Source organism: Hemitrygon akajei, chromosome 25 (genome assembly GCF_048418815.1).
Source record: "Hemitrygon akajei chromosome 25, sHemAka1.3, whole genome shotgun sequence".
Classification (NCBI taxonomy): Eukaryota; Metazoa; Chordata; class Chondrichthyes; order Myliobatiformes; family Dasyatidae; genus Hemitrygon; species Hemitrygon akajei.
Window position 1 is genome coordinate 48,157,934 of NC_133148.1, and position 13,030 is coordinate 48,170,963.

The 13,030-nt window shown below is 52.1% G+C and overlaps 1 long non-coding RNA gene and 1 gene segment (V, D, J or C); one reads left to right on the forward strand and one right to left on the reverse strand.

The window, feature by feature from the left end:
- LOC140716615 (uncharacterized) overlaps window positions 1–13,030 on the reverse strand; it is a 132,771-nt gene that overhangs the window by 28,800 nt on the left and 90,941 nt on the right. Inside the window, exon 2 of the long non-coding RNA XR_012096329.1 lies at window positions 5,050–5,151. This is a non-coding gene — a long non-coding RNA (uncharacterized lncRNA). The remainder of the gene's footprint in view (window positions 1–5,049; window positions 5,152–13,030) is intronic.
- LOC140716612 (immunoglobulin heavy constant gamma 4-like) overlaps window positions 1–13,030 on the forward strand; it is an 82,888-nt gene that overhangs the window by 17,325 nt on the left and 52,533 nt on the right.

The window sequence follows — 13,030 nt, forward strand, 5'->3', positions numbered from 1 at the left end:
CCCTGTGACCCACCCAGATCCAGTTCCCCTCTTCACCCCAACACACTGTGACCCACCCAGATCCAGTTCCCCTCTTCACCCCAGCACCCTGTGACCCACCCAGATCCAGTTCCCCTCTTCACCCCAGCACCCTGTGACCCACCCAGATCCAGTTCCCCTCTTCACCCCAGCACCCTGTGACCCACCCAGATCCAGTTCCCCTCTTCACCCCAGCACCCTGTGACCCACCCAGATCCAGTTCCCCTCTTCACCCCAGCACCCTGTGACCCACCCAGATCCAGTTCCCCTCTTCACCCCATCACCCTGTGACCCACCCAGATCCAGTTCCCCTCTTCACCCCAGCACCCTGTGACCCACCCAGATCCAGTTCCCCACTTCACCCCAGCACCCTGTGACCCACCCAGATCCAGTTCCCTTCTTCACCCCAGCACCCTGTGTCCCACCCAGATCCAGTTCCCCTCTTCACCCCAGCACCCTGTGTCCCACCCAGATCCAGTTCCCCTCTTCACCCCAGCACCCTGTGACCCACCCAGATCCAGTTCCCCTCTTCACCCCAGCACCCTGTGACCCACCCAGATCCAGTTCCCCTCTTCACCCCATCACCCTGTGACCCACCCAGATCCAGTTCCCCTCTTCACCCCAGCACCCTGTGACCCACCCAGATCCAGTTCCCCTCTTCACCCCAGCACCCTGTGACCCACCCAGATCCAGTTCCCCTCTTCACCCCAGCACCCTGTGACCCACCCAGATCCAGTTCCCCTCTTCACTCCAGCACCCTGTGACCCACCCAGATCCAGTTCCCCACTTCACCCCAGCACCCTGTGACCCACCCAGATCCAGTTCCCCTCTTCACCCCATCACCCTGTGACCCACCCAGATCCAGTTCCCCTCTTCACCCCAGCACCCTGTGACCCACCCAGATCCAGTTCCCCTCTTCACCCCAGCACCCTGTGACCCACCCAGATGCAGTTCCCCTCTTCACCCCAGCACCCTGTGACCCACCCAGATCCAGTTCCCCTCTTCATCCAGCACCCTGTGACCCACCCAGATCCAGTTCCCCTCTTCACCCCAACACACTGTGACCCACCCAGATCCAGTTCCCCTCTTCACCCCAGCACCCTGACCCAACCAGATCCTGTTCCCCTCTTCACCCCAGCACCCTGTGACCCACCCAGATCCAGTTCCCCTCTTCACCCCAGCACCCTGTGACCCACCCAGATCCAGTTCCCCTCTTCACCCCAGCACCCTGTGACCCACCCAGATCCAGTTCCCCTCTTCACCCCAGCACCCTGTGACCCACCCAGATCCAGTTCCCCTCTTCACCCCAGCACCCTGTGACCCACCCAGATCCAGTTCCCCTCTTCACCCCAGCACCCTGTGACCCACCCAGATCCAGTTCCCCTCTTCACCCCAGCACCCTGTGACCCACCCAGATCCAGTTCCCCTCTTCACCCCAGCACCCTGTGACCCACCCAGATCCAGTTCCCCTCTTCACCCCAGCACCCTATGACCCACCCAGATCCAGTTCCCCTCTTCACAGCAGCACCCTGTCACCCACCAAGACCCAGTTCCCCTCTTCACCCCAGCACTCTGTAACCCACCCAGATCCAGTTCCCCTCTTCACCCCAGCACCCTGTGTCCCACCCAGATGCAGTTCCCCTCTTCACCCCAGCACCCTGTGTCCCACCCAGATCCAGTTCCCCTCTTCACCCCAGCACCCTATGACCCACCCAGATCCAGTTCCCCTCTTCACCCCAGCACCCTGTGTCCCACCCAGATCCAGTTCCCCTCTTCACCCCAGCACCCTGTGTCCCACCCAGATCCAGTTCCCCTCTTCACCCCAGCACCCTGTGTCCCACCCAGATCCAGTTCCCCTCTTCACCCCAGCACTCTGTGACCCACCCAGATCCAGTTCCCCTCTTCACCCCAGCACCCTGTGTCCCACCCAGATGCAGTTCCCCTCTTCACCCCAGCACCCTGTGTCCCACCCAGATCCAGTTCCCCTCTTCACCCCAGCACCCTATGACCCACCCAGATCCAGTTCCCCTCTTCACCCCAGCACCCTGTGTCCCACCCAGATCCAGTTCCCCTCTTCACCCCAGCACCCTGTGTCCCACCCAGATCCAGTTCCCCTCTTCACCCCAGCACCCTGTGTCCCACCCAGATCCAGTTCCCCTCTTCACCCCAGCACCCTGTGTCCCACCCGGATCCAGTTCCCCTCTTCACCCCAGCACCCTATGACCCACCCAGATCCAGTTCCCCTCTTCACCCCAGCACCCTGTGTCCCACCCAGATCCAGTTCCCCTCTTCACCCCAGCACCCTGTGTCCCACCCAGATCCAGTTCCCCTCTTCACCCCAGCACCCTGTGTCCCACCCAGATCCAGTTCCCCTCTTCACCCCAGCACCCTGTGACCCACCCAGATCCAGTTCCCCTCTTCACCCCAGCACCCTGTGACACACCCAGATCCAGTTCCCCTCTTCACCCCAGCACCCTGTGTCCCACCCAGATCCAGTTCCCCTCTTCACCCCAGCACCCTGTGACCCACCCAGATCCAGTTCCCCTATTCACCCCAGCACCCTGTGACACACCCAGATCCAGTTCCCCTCTTCACCCCAGCACCCTGTGACCCACCCAGATCCAGTTCCCCTCTTCACCCAGCACCCTGTGACCCACCCAGATCCAGTTCCCCTCTTCACCCCAGCACCCTGTGACCCACCCAGATCCAGTTCCCCTCTTCACCCCAGCACCCTGTGACCCACCCAGATCCAGTTCCCCTCTTCACCCCAGCACCCTGTGACCCACCCAGATCCAGTTCCCCTCTTCACTCCAGCACCCTGTGACCCACCCAGATCCAGTTCCCCACTTCACCCCAGCACCCTGTGACCCACCCAGATCCAGTTCCCCTCTTCACCCCATCACCCTGTGACCCACCCAGATCCAGTTCCCCTCTTCACCCCAGCACCCTGTGACCCACCCAGATCCAGTTCCCCTCTTCACCCCAGCACCCTGTGACCCACCCAGATGCAGTTCCCCTCTTCACCCCAGCACCCTGTGACCCACCCAGATCCAGTTCCCCTCTTCATCCAGCACCCTGTGACCCACCCAGATCCAGTTCCCCTCTTCACCCCAACACACTGTGACCCACCCAGATCCAGTTCCCCTCTTCACCCCAGCACCCTGACCCAACCAGATCCTGTTCCCCTCTTCACCCCAGCACCCTGTGACCCACCCAGATCCAGTTCCCCTCTTCACCCAGCACCCTGTGACCCACCCAGATCCAGTTCCCCTCTTCACCCCAACACACTGTGACCCACCCAGATCCAGTTCCCCTCTTCACCCCAGCACCCTGTGACCCACCCAGATCCAGTTCCCCTCTTCACCCCAGCACCCTGTGACCCACCCAGATCCAGTTCCCCTCTTCACCCCAGCACCCTGTGACCCACCCAGATCCAGTTCCCCTCTTCACCCCAGCACCCTGTGACCCACCCAGATCCAGTTCCCCTCTTCACCCCAGCACCCTGTGTCCCACCCAGATCCAGTTCCCCTCTTCACCCCAGCACCCTGTGTCCCACCCAGATCCAGTTCCCCTCTTCACCCCAGCACCCTGTGTCCCACCCGGATCCAGTTCCCCTCTTCACCCCAGCACCCTATGACCCACCCAGATCCAGTTCCCCTCTTCACCCCAGCACCCTGTGTCCCACCCAGATCCAGTTCCCCTCTTCACCCCAGCACCCTGTGTCCCACCCAGATCCAGTTCCCCTCTTCACCCCAGCACCCTGTGTCCCACCCAGATCCAGTTCCCCTCTTCACCCCAGCACCCTGTGTCCCACCCAGATCCAGTTCCCCTCTTCACCCCAGCACCCTGTGACCCACCCAGATCCCGTTCCCCTATTCACCCCAGCACCCTGTGACACACCCAGATCCAGTTCCCCTCTTCACCCCAGCACCCTGTGACCCACCCAGATCCTGTTCCCCTCTTCACCCAGCTCCCTGTGACCCACCCAGATCCAGTTCCCCTCTTCACCCCAGCACCCTGTGACCCACCCAGATCCAGTTCCCCTCTTCACCCCAGCACCCTGTGACCCACCCAGATCCAGTTCCCCTCTTCACCCCATCACCCTGTGACCCACCCAGATCCAGTTCCCCTCCACCCCAGCACCCTGTGACCCACCCAGATCCAGTTCCCCTCTTCACCCCAGCACCCTGTGACCCACCCAGATCCAGTTCCCCTCTTCACCCCATCACCCTGTGACCCACCCAGATCCAGTTCCCCTCTTCACCCCAGCACCCTGTGCCCCACCCAGATCCAGTTCCCCTCTTCACCCCAGGACCCTGTGACCTAACCAGATCCAGTTCCCCTCTTCACCCCAGCACCCTGTGCCCCACCCAGATCCAGTTCCCCTCTTCACCCCAGCACCCTGTGACCCACCCAGATCCAGTTCCCCTCTTCACCCCAGCACCCTGTGACCCACCCAGATCCAGTTCCCCTCTTCACCCCAGCACCCTGTGACCCACCCAGATCCGGTTCCCCTCTTCACCCCAGCACCCTGTGACCCACCCAGATCCGGTTCCCCTCTTCACCCCAGCACCCTGTGACCCACCCAGATGCGGTTCCCCTCTTCACCCCATCACCCTGTGACCCACCCAGATGCGGTTCCCCTCTTCACCCCATCACCCTGTGACCCACCCAGATGCGGTTCCCCTCTTCACCCCATCACCCTGTGACCCACCCAGATGCAGTTCCCCTCTTCACCCCAGCACCCTGTGTCCCACCCAGATCCAGTTCCCCTCTTCACCCCAGCACCCTGTGCCCCACCCAGATCCAGTTCCCCTCTTCACCCCAGGACCCTGTGACCTAACCAGATCCAGTTCCCCTCTTCACCCCAGCACCCTGTGCCCCACCCAGATCCAGTTCCCCTCTTCACCCCAGCACCCTGTGACCCACCCAGATCCAGTTCCCCTCTTCACCCCAGCACCCTGCTGTCAGTTTGATGGGTGTTTTTATAAAGACCCAGAGGAACACTGATCCAGACAGAACTGTACTTACCACCTGCTGGTCCTGGGATGTAAAAGATCCTCAGCTGCAAATCTCACCGACTGACATTATTGTGCCTCCTGCACTGCCAACACTGAGCAGCTCAGGGAACATCTGTGGGGTGAGAAACAGAGTTAATGTTTCACATCAGTGACCCTTCACCAGACTCTGTCAGTCTGATTTCTGGCAACTATGCTGTTTCCAGTTTTGTTTTACTGAATTTATTTTGATGAAAACAATTTGTTTTTCATTGGCTTCTACAACCCCAGAACATCCCAGAGCCTTTCCGAACCCAGCAAGTACTTCTGCAGTGTGTCACTTCATATAGGGGACTAAACCTCCAATTTGTCTGTATCTTGTTCCCACAAACTGAACTACAACATGACAATCTAGTCTTGTTTGGGTGATGTTGGAAGAGAATGTTCACTTTTAGCCTTCAATTCCAAAAGCTCCCCACCACTGGGAACTCCTCATCTGATTTCTGGCAGTGAAGTAGGTGAATAGACAGACACTAGTTAGTTGTGGGTCATCCAAATGGTCCCAGGTCTTTGTTCCAGCAACTTCCCTGTTGTCAGGGGTTGACATTGATAAAGAGCACTGAGGTTCCTCAGATCTCAGCTGACCAGCCTATTCCTGAGGTTTTGTGTACCCGGGAAGCTGAGGATAGTGTGGGTGAAATGGTGCTGGTTGTGGCTGGCAGTCTGAAGGGGACAACCAGTGTTCAGCCAGTTACACTGGAGTCAGTCCCTCAGTTCCACAGGCCACTGTACCCTGGGATTTACTGAGTGACAGATGGCTCCAGAGCTGTCACCACACTCTACCACATATATCAGGTCCTGCTGGAATTCTGACTGGGGAGTCTTGGCCTGGTGTGTCAGGTATGCAATCAGTTATGAGTTATTTCTTGTTGAAAATCATGTTTTAAATGTAATATAGGTTTATTATTTTAAACAAATGATAAGATATCACAAACAAGAGAAAATCTGCAGATGCTGGAAATCCGAGCAACACATACAAAATGCTGGAGGAACTCAGCAGGCCAGGCAGCATCTATGCAAAAGAGTGCAGTTGATATTTTGGGCAGAAACCATTTAGCAGGACTAGAAAGAAAACTGATGAGCAGATTTAATAGCTGGGGGGAGGGAAGAGAGAAACACAAGGCGATAAGTGAAACCTGGAGGGGGAAGAATGAAGTAAAGTGCTGGGAGTTGATCAGTGAAAGAGACAGAAGTCTATGGAAGAAAGAAAAGGGGGGAGAAGCACCAGAGAGGTGATGGGGAGGCAAGGAGATGAGGTGAGGGAGGGAAAAGAGGATGTGAAATGGTGAAGAGGGGGTTGGTGGGTGGCATTACCACATGTTTGAGAAATTGATGATAATGCCATCAGGTTGGAGGCTACCCAGACAGAATAAGTGTTATTCCTCCAACTTTAGTATGGCCTCATCACGACAGTGGAGGAGGCCATGGATTGACATATTGGAACGGGAATGGGAAGTGGAATTAAAATTGGTGCCACTGGGAGATCTCGATCTTTCTGGTGGACGGAGCATGGGTGCTCAGCGAAGTGGTCTTCCAATCTACGTCGGGTCTCACTGATGTACAGGAGGCCACACCGGGAACACTGAACACAGTATTTAACCCCAACAGACTCACAGGTAAAGTGTCACCTCACCTAGAAAAACTGTTTAGAGCCATAAATGGTAGTGTGGGAGGAGGTGTAGGGGCAGGTGCAGCACTTGTACACTGTGGGCAGAGGTAGCCATGGGCACTCACATGGATCCCAGCTATGCCTGCTTGTTTGTCGGCTATGTGGAACAGTCTATGTTCCAAGCCTACACAAGTGACCATCCCACACGTTTTCTACACTACATTGACAACTACATCGATGCTGCTTCCTGCAACCATGCTGAACTCTTCAACTTCATCCACTTTGCCTCCAACTTCCACTCAGACCTTAAATTTACCTGGTCGATTTCTGACACCTCCGTCCGCTTTCTCAATCCTTCTGCCTCTATCTCTGGAGACAGATTATCCACTGATGTATATAATCAACCCACAGACTCATAGCTATCTGGACTATACCCCTTGCCACCCTGTTACTTGTAAAAACACCATCCCCTTCTTTCAATTCCTCCATCGCCACTGCATCTGCACTCAGTATGAGGCTTTTCATTCCAGAATGAAGGAGCTTTCCTCTTTTTCAAAGGGACTTCCCTTCCTCCACCATCAACGTTGCCCACAACCACATCTCTTCTATTTCACGCATGTCTACTCTTACCCCATCCTCCCAGTACCTGACCAGCGATAGGGTTCCTCTTGTTCTCATATACCACCCCACCAGCCTCTGCATCCAGCACATAATTTTCTGTAACTTCTGCCATGTCTAACGGGATCCCACCACCAAGCACATCATTCCTTTCACCCACCCCACAACTTTCTGCTTTCCACAGGGATTGCAATCTACACGACTCCCTCGTCCATTCATCCCTCCCCACTGATCTCCCTCCTGGCACTTATCCTTGCAAGCGGAACACGTGTATACAATTCATTAATGAATTTTATTATAATCCATTTACTGGGTTCCAGACCTGGCCCTGGTATCCATTGGGACTGAGGATTTTCAGAAAGAAAAGAATACACCTGATTCAAACTTTCTACTTTGCCCCTCCAAATTTCAACTTTCCAATATCCTTCTGGACAGTTTGTCTACCCATTCCCATTCTGACATGTCTGTCCATGACCTCCTCCACTGCTCCACAGAGGCCAAAGTCAGGTTGGAGTAGCAACACCTCATATTCCATCCAGATATCTGCCAACCTGATGATGTGAATAGTTATTTCTGCAGTAATCTCACCAACCCCTCCCCCTCCCACTCCATTATTCACCTTTTTTCTCTTCCCCGTACTAGGTACACCTTCGTGTCTTCACTTCTCAGCTGCACATTATCTCCATTTGGTTCCCCCCCCCCCCCCCGCCACCGAACACTTCCCTCCATGGTCCACTGTCCAATCTGATTCCTTCTGCGTCGCCATTTATCTCTTTCACTGATCCCCTACCAGCTTCTTATTTCATATCCCCTCCCCCATCCACACCCTTTCCCCCTCACCTGGTCTCACCTCTCATCTGACAGAATGTATTCCTCTCCACTCCACCCACCTCTTATTCTGGCTTCTGCCCATTTCCTTTCCAGTACCAGTGAAATCTCTCAGCCCCAAAGATCGACTGTTTATTTCGCTCCATAGATACTGCCTGGCTTGCTGAATTCCTCCAGCATTTTGTGTGGGTTGTTCAAGTTTTCCAGCATCTGTAGAATCTCTTGTGTTTCTGGTTGTCCATTCACTCATTCATTTGTGTACATTGTTGCTTCAGTGTCACTCAGATCCCAATTCCAGTTTCCTTGGTCAAGAGGGAAATGCAATGATCCCAAGGAATGTCACAGCAGAGAATGTTTTGATAGAATTACCCAAGCATTGACAGGATTATATGCTTCTTGTGGAATAACACCAGCATTCAGCAATAAGGGGAGCGATCATGACTCTGTCAGGTTTTATGAGAGAATCGCATTTCCCAGGGACTGCTGAACATCAAGACCAGGCTGATATGGGACCTAACTGAGAAACCTGCAATAAACACGTTTAACATCACAGTGCTGATCAAACTGAGATTCACAATTCAGTGACCCTTCACTGTACACCTAGGTTTGCATATTTGTGATATTACATGACAGCAATGATCATCTAGACTACTTCAGAGATTTTGTATTTTAAAAGAATATTGCTCGTAATCTTACTAAGATGAGAAAGGTTAAGAAATACACATCATACTTTGTCAGATGATCCGTCCCAGTCAGACTGGACAGTGTGTGTTGCATCTGCTCTTTCTTCAGACAAAGACACTGACTCACAGTCCCATTGAAGGTCTCAACCATGACACAAACACAATCAGCCTCCACACTAAATGTCAATAGGTTCGACAGCACAATCTCACCCTCACTGCAGAACTCCACACCAGGCTTACTTCCCTCACAGGATAATATCCACTCACAGGAGACCTGGCCCACGTCCAGGTTTACGGCTGCACAGGTGGAAGGTCAACTGAGGAAGATCTGTACCAGCAAGGCGGCTGGACCGGATGGAGTTTCCCCACGATTACTAAGGGCCTGTGCGACTGAACTGGGAGAACCACTACAGCGCATCTTCAACATGAGTCTAGATCAGAGAAGAGTACCCAGACAGTGGAAAACATCTTGTATTGTCCCGGTACCGAAGAAACCACAACCAAAGGAGTTGAATGACTTCAGACCTGTTGCCTTGACGTCGCACGTGATGAAGACCATGGAGCGGCTGATAATACAGAATCTGAGGCCACAAACCAGGCACGCCCGGGATCCGCTTCAGTTTGCGTATAAGGAGAAGGTGGGAGTGGAGGATGCTATCACGTATTTGCTGCACAAATCACTCTCTCACCTAGATGGGGTCAGTTGTGCTGTGAGGATTACATTCCTTGACTTCTCTAGTGCCTTTAACACCATCCAGCCCAAGATCTTAAAGCACAAACTAACGGAGATGGGAGTAGACTCTTACATGGTGGATTGGATAGTGGACTACTTGACAGATAGACCTCAGTATGTGCGGTTGGGAGACTGTAGGTCTGACACAGTGGTCAGCAGCACAGGAGCGCCACAGGGAACCGTACTCTCTCCGGTCCTGTTCACCCTGTACACATCTGACTTCCAATATAACTCGGAGTCCTGCCATGTGCAGAAGTTCGCTGATGACACGGCCATAGTGGGGTGTGTCAGGAATGGACAGGAGGAGGAGTATAGGAAACTGATACAGGACTTTGTGATATGGTGCAACTCAAACTACCTGCGTCTCAATGTCACCAAGACCAAGGAGATGGTGGTGGACTTTAGGAGATCTAGGACTCATATGGAGCCAGTGATCATTAATGGAGAATGTGTGGAGCAGGTTAAGACCTACAAGTATCTGGGAGTACAGTTGGACGAGAAGCTAGACTGGACTGCCAACACAGATGCCTTGTGCAGGAAGGCACAGAGTCGACTGTACTTCCTTAGAAGGTTGGCGTCATTCAACGTCTGCAGTGAGATGCTGAAGATGTTCTATAGGTCAGTTGTTGAGAGCGCCCTCTTCTTTGTGGTGGCGTGTTGGGGAGGAAGCATTAAGAAGAAGGACGCCTCACGTCTTAATAAGCTGATAAGGAAGGCGGGCTCTGTCGTGGGCAAAGTACTGGAGAGTTTAACATCGGTAGCTGAGCGAAGGGCGCTGAGTAGGCTACGGTCAATTATGGAAAACCCTGAACATCCTCTACATAGCACCATCCAGAGACAGAGAAGCAGTTTCAGCGACAGGTTACTGTCGATGCAATGCTCCTCAGACAGGATGAAGAGGTCAATACTCCCCAATGCCATTAGGCTTTACAATTCAACTGCCAGGACTTAAGAACTTTTTAAAGCTATTATTAATGCTTTTTGAGCTAGTGATTTAGATGCATATCATATTATTACTGAGTTAAGTATTGTATTGTATGTAATGAGTTTTTGCTACAACAAGTGTATGGGACATTGGAAAAAAATGTTGAATTTCCCCATGGGGATGAATAAAGTATCTATCTATCTATCTATCTATCTATCTAACACCCCCCGTGCCTGAAGGTGACCGAGTGTGTAAATGGTGTACACAGTGCAGAGAGCTGCAGTGTACGTGAACTGATGATAGAACATAGAAAACCTACAGCACAATACAGACATTTCGGCCCACAAAGCTGTGCCGAACATGTCCCTACCTTTGAACTACCTAGGCTTACCCATAGCCTATTTTTCTAAGCTCCGTGCATCCATGCAGGAGTCCTTAAAAGACCCTATTGTTTCCACCTCCACCACTGCTGCCGGCAGCCCATTCCACGCACTCACCACTCTCTAAGTAAAATAACTTATCACTGACATCTCCTTGGCACCTACTTCCAAGCACCTTATAACTATGCCCCCTCGTGCTAGCCATTTCAGCCCTGGGAAAAAGCCTCTGACTATCCATACAATCAGTGCCTCTCATTGTCTTGTACACCTCTATCAGGTCACCTCTCAACCTCTGTTGCTCCAAGGAGAAAAGGCCGAGTTCACTCAACCTCTTCTCATAAGGCATGCTCCCCAATCCAGGCAACATCCTTGTAAATCTCCTCTGCACCATTTCTATGTTTTCCATATCCTTCCTGTAGTGAGGTTAACAGAATTGAGCACAGTACTCCAAGTAGTATCTGACCAGGGTCTTATATAGCTTCAACATTACCTCTTGGCTCTTAAACTCAATCCCACGATTGATGAAGCCAATGTGCCGTATGCCTTCTTAACCACAGAGTCAACCTGCGTAGCAGCTTTGAGTGTGCTATGGACTTGGCGCCCAAGATCCCTCTGATCCTCCACACTGCCAAGAGTCTTGCCATTAATGCTATATTCTGCCGTCATATTTGACCTACCAACATTAACCACCTCACACTTGTCAGGGTTGAACTCCATCGGCCACTTCTCAGCCCAGTTTTGCATCCTATCAATGTCCCGCTGTAACCTCTGACAGCCCTCCACACTATCCACAATCTCCCCAACCTTTGTGTCATTAGTAATTCACAAACCCATCCCTCCACTTACTTATCCAGGTCATTTATAAAAATCAGAAAGAATAGGGGTCCCAGAACAGATCCCTGAGTTACACCACTGGTCACCGGCCTCCATGCATAATATGACCCGTCTACAACCACTCTTTGCCTTCTGTGGGCAAGCCAGTTCTAGATCTTTAAAGCAATGTTCCCTTGGATCCCATGCCTCCTTACTTCCTCAAAAAGCCTTGCATGGAGTACCTTATCAAATGCCTTGTTAAAATCCATATACATCTACGGCTCTATCCTCATCAATGTGTTTAGTCACATCCTGAAAATTCAAACAGGGTCATAAGGCATGACCTGCCTTTGACAAAGCCAAGATGACTGTTCCTAATCACATTATGCTTCTACAAATGTTCATAAATCCTGCCTGTCAGGATCTTTCCATCAACTTACCAACCACTGTAGTAAGACTCACTGGTCTATAATTTCCTAGGCTATCCCTACTTCCTTTCTTGAATAAGAGAACAACATCTGCAATCCTCCAATCCTCCGGACTTCTCCCGTCCTCATTGATGATGCAAAGATCATCGCCAGAGGCTTAGCAATCTCCTCCCTCGCTTCCCACAGTAGCCTAGGGTACACCGACCACTCTGGAACAGGGGTGGGCTTCCAGTACCAGACACTTCCTGACCGTGAGTTTACAGGAGTGGAAGACAGAATCAGTCTTCAGCTGTAAAGTGATTCATCCTCCTCCAACACCCGTATCAAGAAGCAAGTGAAGAACATCCAAGGTAGGGTCCTGGGACGCACCACAGTAAAGTCAAGGGACATTTATAAAACTTCAATAGAGTGTGTTTTTTGACTGCTTTGGAGATGGCTCTTTGAGCAGTATTGGGTGTTATGTAATGAACCAGAGGTGATTAGGGAGCTGAAGGTAAAAGAACCCCCAGGAAGCAGTGATCACAATATGGTTAAGTCAACTTGAAATTGAATAGGGTGAAACTAAAGTCTGATGTAGCAGTATATCACTATATAGGGATATGCAACTTGATGCTTTCCAAAAGTTCCAGCACATCCTCTTCCTTAATATATACATGCTCAAGCTTTTCAGTCCACTGCAAGTATTCCCTACAGTCACCTTGTCCGTAGTGAATACTGAAACAAAGTATTCATTAAGTACCTCTGGCATCTCATGATAGTACATTGGGAGGCGGCCTCAAAAACTTCACGTGAGTGCAATCAGACAAACCTGACATTAATCCAAAGGACAGGTGACCCAAAAATTGATCAAAGAGCTCATCACTTATCATTTCTTTTAAATCACTGATTTCTCTAGAAGAGAGGGACTTGCTGCCTCATTCCTGATGGTGATTAAAGTT